Raw genomic sequence first — 8489 nt, forward strand, 5'->3', positions numbered from 1 at the left:
TGGAGTGACAACTGTTAGAGCAAAGAAAGACTACTACTATGAGAGCGCATACCTGAAGTGACTACTATGAGACTACTGTGAGAGCACAGACAAGAAATATACTACTATGAGTGTGTATACATTGTGTGCCTACTAACAGAGAGCATACATGAATAGCTATCATGAGAGCATATATATATATATATATATATATATTTTTTTTTTTATGACTCATGAAAGTGTAAGCATGACTACTATGCAAGCGTATTCATGAAATGACTGCTATGAGGGCGTATGAAGTGACAACTATGCTGGCGTGATAATGACTAATAAGAGAGCATCTGCATGAAATGACTATTATGAGAGTGTAAGAATGACTACTATGCAACCGTATATCTTAAATGACTGCTATGCGTGTGTATGCATGATGTTACAACTTGTGAGGGCGTAATAATTACTACTATGAGAGAGTATACACGATCTGACTATTATGAGAGTGAAAAAATGACTGCTATGAGATCGTATATATGTCATGACTCTTATGAGAGCGTAATAAAGACTACTATGAGAGCGTATGCATGAAATGCCTATCATGAGAGGATAAGAGTGACTATTGTGAGAGCGTATGCATGAACTGACTGCTATGAGAGCAAGTACATGAAGTGACACCTATGAGAGCGTAATAATGCCTACTATAGGAGCGTGTACATGAAATGGCTATTATGAAAGCGTAAGAATGACTATTATGAGAGTGTACACATGAATGACTGTTATGAGAGCATATACATGAAGTGTCAATTATGAAAGTGTAAGAATGGCTACTATGAGAGTGTAAACCTGAAATGACTGCTATGCGCATGAATACATAAGTGACAACTATGAGAGTGAATGCATGAAATGACTACTCTGAGAGCATATATACGTGATGAGATTATGAGAGCGTGAGGATGACTACTAAGAGAGCGTTTGCATGGAATTACTACTTTGAGAGTGTATATATGCCACGACTGTCATGAGCGTGTAAGAATGACTACTATGAGATCGTATGCCTAAAATGATTGCTATGATTACTAAGAGATCGAATAGAAGAAATGATTGTTATGTGCATGTTATATGTGTAGAAACAAGAGCATGCTAACCCGTATAACCGTACCTGTATGTAATCCCATAGACGGAAAACATGAGCATGTCCAACTGTAATGAAACCTAAGCGTGTCATATTGTACTGAAATATGAACGTATCATTCCGCACAGCTACAAGAGTGTGACATACCGTATCGAAACATGAGCGTGCCATACTGTAAATAAAGCATGAGCATGACATACTGTAAGAAAGCATGAGCGTGACATATCGTAAAGCAAACATGAGCCTGATATAGTGTAAAGAAGCATGATCATGACATATGGTAATAAAGCATGAGCGTTACATACCGTAAAGCAAACATGAGCCTGATATACTGTAAAGAAGCATGATAGTGACATATGGTAATAAAGCATGAGCATGACATACCGTAAAGAAAGCATGAGCCTAATATACTGTACGGAAGCATGAGCGTGACATGCCGTAAAGAAAGCATAAGCGTGCCATACTGTACTAAAGCATGAGCGTGAAATACTGTAAAGGAAGCCTGAGCGTGACATACTGTAAAGAAGCATGAGCGTGACATACTATAAAGAAGCATGAGCATGATATGCCATAAAGAAAACATGGGGGTGACATACTGTAAAGAAGCATGAGCGTGACATACTGTACTAAAGCATGAGCATGACATACTGTAAGAAAGCATGAGCGTGACATACCATAAAGCAAACATGAGCCAGATATACTGTAAAGAAGCATGATCGTGACATATGGTAATAAAGCATGAGCATGACATACCGTAAAGCAAACATGAGCCTGATATACTGTAAAGAAGCATGATAGTGACATGTGGTAATAAAGCATGAGCATGACATACCGTAAAGAAAGCATGAGCCTAATATACTGTAAGGGAGCATGAGCGTGACATGCCGTAAAGAAAGCAAAAGCGTGCCATACTGTACTAAAGCATGAAATATTGTAAAGGAAGCCTGTGCGTGACATACTGTAAAGAAGCATGAGCGTGACATACTGTAATAAAGCATAAGCGTGACAAACTGTAATACAGCATGAGTGTGACATACTGTAAAAGAATGAGCGTGACATGCCATAAAGAAAACATGGGCGTGACATACTGTAAAGAAGCATGAGCGTGACATACTGTAATAAAGCATAAGCGTGACAAGCTGTAATACAGCATGAGTGTGACATACTGTAAAAGAATGAGCGTGACATGCCATAAAGAAAAAATGGGCGTGACATACTGTATAGAAGCATGAGCGTGACATACTGTACTAAAGCATGAGTGTGACATACTGTAAAGAAGCGTGAGCGTGACATACTGTACTAAAGCATGAGTGTGACATACTGTAAAGACGCATGGGCGTGACATACTGTACTAAAGCATGAGTGTGAAATACTATAAAGGAAGCATGAGCGTGACATACTGTAAAGGAAGCCTGAGCGTGACATACTGTAATAAAGCATGACATGCCGTAAAGAAAACATGGGCGTGACATACTGTAAAGAAGCATGAGCGTGACATACTGTAAAGAAGCATGAGCGTGACCTACTGTACTAAAGCATGAGCGTGAAATACTATAAAGGAAGCATTAGCGTGACATACTGTGAAGGAAGAATGAACGTGACATACTGTAAAGAATACTGTACTAAAGCATGAGCATGAAATACTGTAAAGGAAGCATGAGCGTGACATACTGTAAAGAAGCATCAGTGTGACATACTGTAAAGGAAGCATGAACGTGACATACTGTAAAGGAAGAATGAACATGACATACAGTAAAGGAAGCATGAGCGTGACATACTGTAAAGAAGCATGAGCGTGACATACAGTTTCTATGCTTCCTGTATGATGTTTTGGTCACTTTTGAATGCTGGCTGTGCTTTCACTCTAGTGGTAGCATGAGACAGAGTCTACAACCCACACAAGTGGCTCAGGTAGTGCAGCTCATCCAGGATGGCACATCAATGCGAGCTGTGGCAAGATGGTTTGCTGTGTCTGTCAGCATAGTGTCCAGAGGATGGAGGCGCTACCAGGAGACATGGAGGAGGCCGTAGGAGGGCAACAACCCAGCAGCAGGACTGCTACCTTCAGCTTTGAGCAAGGAGGAGCAGGAGGAGCACTGCCAGAGCCCTGGAAAATGACCTCCAGCAGGCCACAAATGTGCATGTGTCCACTCAAATGGTCAGAAACAGACTCCTTGAGGATAGTATGATGGCCTGACGTCCACAGGTGGGGGTTGTGCTTACAGCCCAACACTGTGCAGGATGTTTGGCATTTGCCAGAGAACACCAAGATTGGCAAATTTGCCACTGGCGCCCTGTGCTCTTCACAGAAAAAAGCAGGTTCACACTGAGCACATGTCACAGAGTCTGGAGACGCTGTGGAAAACATTCTGCTGCCTGCAACATCCTCCAGCATGACTGGTTTGGCGATGGGTCAGTAATGGTGTGGGGTGGCAGTTCTTTGGGTGCGCACAGCCATCCACGTGCTTGCCAGAGGTAGCCTGACTCCCATTAGGTACCGAGATGAGATCCTCAGACCACTTGTGAGACCATATGCTGGTGCAGTTGGCCTTGGGTTCCTCCTAATGCAAGAAAATTCTAGGCCTCATGTGGCTAGAGTGTGTCAGCAGTTCCTGCAAGAGGAAGGCAATGATGCTATATACTGGCCCGCCCATTCCCCAGACCTAAATCCGATTGAGCACATCTGGGACATCATGTCTCGCTCCATCCATGGATGCTTTAGTCCAGGTCTGGGAGACATCCCTCAGGAGACCATCCGCCACCTCATCAGGAGCATGGCCAGGCATTGTAGGGAGGCCATACAGGCACACATACGGAGGCCACACACACTACTGAGCCTCATTTTGATTTCTCTTCTGTCACAACCACAGTGCTCTCTGCTGACCTCTGCTGTCCATTTCAGGAACTGTCCAGAGCAGGAGAAAATCCCCATAGCAAACATATGCTACTCTAAACAGTTCCTAAAATGGACAGCAGAGGTAAGCAGAGAGCACTGTGGTAGTGACAGAAGAGAAATCCAAAAAGAAAAGCATTTCCTCTGTAATATATAGCCCCTAAAAAGTACTGGAAGGATTAAGATTTTTTAATAGAAGTAATTTACAAATTTGTTTAACTTTCTGGCACCAGTTGATAAAAAATTAAAATAAAAAAGTTTTCCATGGGAGTGCCCCTTTAACGACGCAGGACGTATATTTACGTCCTGCGCCGGCTCCCGCGATATGAAGCGGGATCGCGCTGCGATCCCACATCATATCGCGTCGGTCCCGGCGCTAATCAACGGCCGGGACCCGCGGCTAATACCACACATCGCCGATCGCGGCGATGTGCGGTATTAACCCTTTAGAAGCGGCGGTCAAAGCTGACCGCCGCTTCTAAAGTGAAACTGAAAGTGACCCGGCTGCTCAGTCGGGCTGTTCGGGACCGCCGCGGTGAAATCGCGGCGTCCCGAACAGCTGACCGGACACCGGGAGGGCCCTTACCTGCCTCCCCGGTGTCCGATCGGCGAATGACTGCTCCGTGCCTGAGATCCAGGCAGGAGCAGTCAAGTGCCGATAACACTGATCACAGGCGTGTTAATACACGCCTGTGATCTGTGTAAGAGATCAGTGTGTGCAGTGTTATAGGTCCCTATGGGACCTATAACACTGCAAAAAAAAAGTTAAAAAAAGTGTTAATAAAGGTCATTTAACCCCTTCCCTAATAAAAGATTGAATCACCCCCCTTTTCCCATAAAAAAAATAAAACAGTGTAAAAAAAATAAAAAATAAACATATGTGGTATCGCCGCATGCGTAAATGTCCGAACTATAAAAATATATCATTAATTAAGCCATACGGTCAATGGCGTACGCGCAAAAAAATTCCAAAGTCCAAAAAAGCGTATTTTGGTCACTTTTTATACCATTAAAAAATGAATAAAAAGTGATCAAAAAGTCTGATCAAAACAAAAATCATATAGATAAAAACTTCAGATCACGGCGCAAAAAATGAGCCCTCATACCGCCCCGTACGTGGAAAAATAAAAAAGTTATAGGGGTCAGAAGATGACATTTTAAACGTATACATTTTCCTGCATGCACCGTATTTATCGGGGTATACCACGCACCGGCCTATAACACGCACCCTCATTTTACCAAGGATATTTGGGTAAAAAAAGTTTTTTACCCAAATATCCATGGTAAAATGAGGGTGCGTGTGTGCGCGTGTTTATCCCCCGATATACCCCCAGGAAAGTCAGGGGGAGAGAGGCCGTCGCTGCCCGCTTCTCTCCCCCTGCCTTTCCTGGGGTCTAGAGCGCTGCTGTCGGCCCTTCTCACCCCCTGGTTATCGGCGCCGCTGCCCGTTCTGTCTCCCTGACTATCGGTGCCGGCGCCGATAGCCAGGGGGAGAGAAGGGGCAGCGGCACCCATTGCCGGCGCCGCTGCCCCGTTGCCTCCCCCCATCCCCGGTGGAATAATTACCTGAGTAGGGTCCGCGCTGCTGCAGGCCTCCGGCGTGCGTCCCCAGCGTCGTTGCTATGCACGGCGCGGCGCACTGACGTCATGCGCCGCGCCGTTCAGCCAGGGGGTGAGAAGGGCCGACAGCAGCGCTCTAGACCCCAGGAAAGGCAGAGGGAGAGAAGCGGGCAGCGACGGCCTCTCTCCCCCTGCCTTTCCTGGGGGTGTATCGGCGTATAACACGCACACAGACTTTAGGCTAAAAATTTTAGCCTAAAAAGTGTGTGTTATACGCCGATAAATACGGTAGTTATGATTTTTTCCAGAAGTGCAACAAAATCAAACCTATATAAGTAGGGTATCATTTTAACCGTATGGACCTACAGAATAATGATAAGGTGTAATTTTTACCGAAATATGCACTGCGTAGAAATGGAAGCCCCCAAAAGTTACAAAATGGCGTTTTTTTTTCCAATTTTGTTGCACAATGATTTTTTTTTTTTCGTTTCGCCGTGAATTTTTGGGTAAAATGACTAATGTCACTGCAAAGTAGAATTGGTGACGCAAAAAATAAGCCATAATATGGATTTTTAGGTGGAAAATTGAAAGGGTTATGATTTTTAAAATGTAAGGAGGAAAAAACGAAAGTGCAAAAATGGAAAAACCCTGAGTCCTTAAGGGGTTAAGGACATTACATCAAAGTTGGATCAGCATGTAGTGTGGTTTTCCACTTTGATTTTGATTGTGACTCCATATCCAAACCTTTATGGGTTGATAAATTTGATTTCCATTGATATTTGTGTGATTTTGTGGTCAGCACATTCAACTATGAAAAGATGAAAGTATTTTATACCATTAGTTCATTCATTCAGATCTAGGATGTGTTATCTTAGTGTTCCCTTTATTTTTTTAAGCAGTGTATATAACCCAGTATATAAGAAAGAATAGGATAATTCGGAGATGAAATATATCAGTGTAAAAATATATATTTGTCCAGATTTTATCAAGGAAGGATGTAATTTAGAGATGCAAAGAAAAAATTACAACAGCCAAGATACGTGGTTTTTTTTTTTCTTACTTTTCCCAGCGTAGAAGTTTTTTTCTTTAATTCAGCCTCCGAAGTTATAAGATGGATGGACACGCAAGACCTTGAAATTATAATCCTTTTTCCGATATAAAGGTGGAGGTGGAGTTGACGGGAAACAGGGTTAGAGGGATTTCATTACTAAATAGAAACGTGTGACCTAAAAAAAAGGTGCGGTGCATGTGTCAATATACTTTCTCAAATTTCTCTTTTGGACTGAAAAACATGGGGGGAGATATATCAAAACATGTCCAGAGGAAAATTTGCTTAGTTGCCCATAGCAGCTAATCAGATCGCTTCTTTCAGTTTGGAAAAGACCTCTGAAAAATGAAAGAAGTGATCTGATTGGTTGCTATGGGCAACTCAGCAACTTTTCCTCTGGACAGGTTTTGATAAATCTCCCCTATGGTCTGCTACAGCTTCCAGTCCAGCAACAAAGACGGATACAGTCCAAAAATGACTCAACTGGTACCACTTGCTGATTGAAATTAATGGGGTATGGTAGCGACTGATAGCAGCCAGTTTTATAATTTCCCCGCCAGATCCAGCTGCTGCATGCCTCAAACGTGATGTGAATGCAGCCTTAATTGGGTATCATTGTAATCGCATTAATTATCCTTAACTATGGGCTATACTCCAGTGCAGACTTTCATTTTGCACCTTATCTTGTGCACTTTATAATGGGGAAATTGTTTACATATTATTCAGTACTGTGACCATTTAGTATTGTGTAGTATCCCAGTCACTTGGCACTACAATGTTTGAGATACAGAGTTTTTTTTTCATCTATACTCATTTTCATTCATTGATTGTGTACTCTGTGTATTTATTGAGTATTACTCTTTCATTTGGTTGCATGGTTTATAGCCCTATGCTTATTGCTGCATTTAGGAGGATCTGCTATAGCCTATTAATTGCTATGTTTAAGTGTTGGTGTGTGTGTTTTTAATTGATTTAATATATTTGTCTGCTAATTTTTTTTTATTTTTGCCTTACACTTGTATAATAAAAGTTGTCTACATATTTTTACATATATTGACGGGTGTGCATTTTTCCTTGTTGTTTTTTTCTTTGTTATTATGACTGGTAATAAAGCTCAATATGAATGAAGTTGCTGCCGTTCTATATGCTAGTCAATGTTATCATTAATGTAAATACAGAATACAGTCTGTTAATACTGATCTCAGTTTTATTTTGGGTGAGGTTGGGTAGGATTATTTGTTCATAAGTGTTAGTCCAATAGTCCAACACACCTCAGTCTATATTTATTAACAGAATATGTGTATATTCCTGATTGGATATGCAGGATAACAATGGATACCTTAGCAACAAATTTCATTATCTCATATGATAGAACTATGTAACTACACAGACAATACTGTATCTTAAGAATGTGTACTCTGTACTGAGCTCTGCAAAGTGTTAGGTAAAATAAGGAATATACATGCCAAACTACCCCCAAATGTTATCATCTCAACCCCCCAGACAGACCTTACCTATCCAAAGCTGGTGGCTGGCTTACCACCCAGCACTCATCTATCCCACCATGAAGAAAACAGATGCTACCAGGAACCACCTTCCTTGCTCCAGTGTTTCCCAACCTTTTTTTTTTTTTACCTCATGGCACCCCTTCCAAATAATTTTTTACAAAAGACAAAAAATTGCTTAAATGTGCACTGTCATCCAAACTATTTTTTTGCTATTGCAATCCTAGAATCTGTGAATCTGAGACTGAACAGAAAATACAAGAGCAATAGCAAGGTAGAAAACTAAAAAATAATAAAAATAAAGGCAGGGGGTGGTTTATCATGATGGGGAGAGTGAACTGGGAGGATTATAAAATGTAACAAGATCATGACTGGAGG

The sequence above is a fragment of the Hyla sarda genome, chromosome 3, assembly GCF_029499605.1.
Source record: "Hyla sarda isolate aHylSar1 chromosome 3, aHylSar1.hap1, whole genome shotgun sequence".
NCBI lineage: Eukaryota > Metazoa > Chordata > Amphibia > Anura > Hylidae > Hyla > Hyla sarda.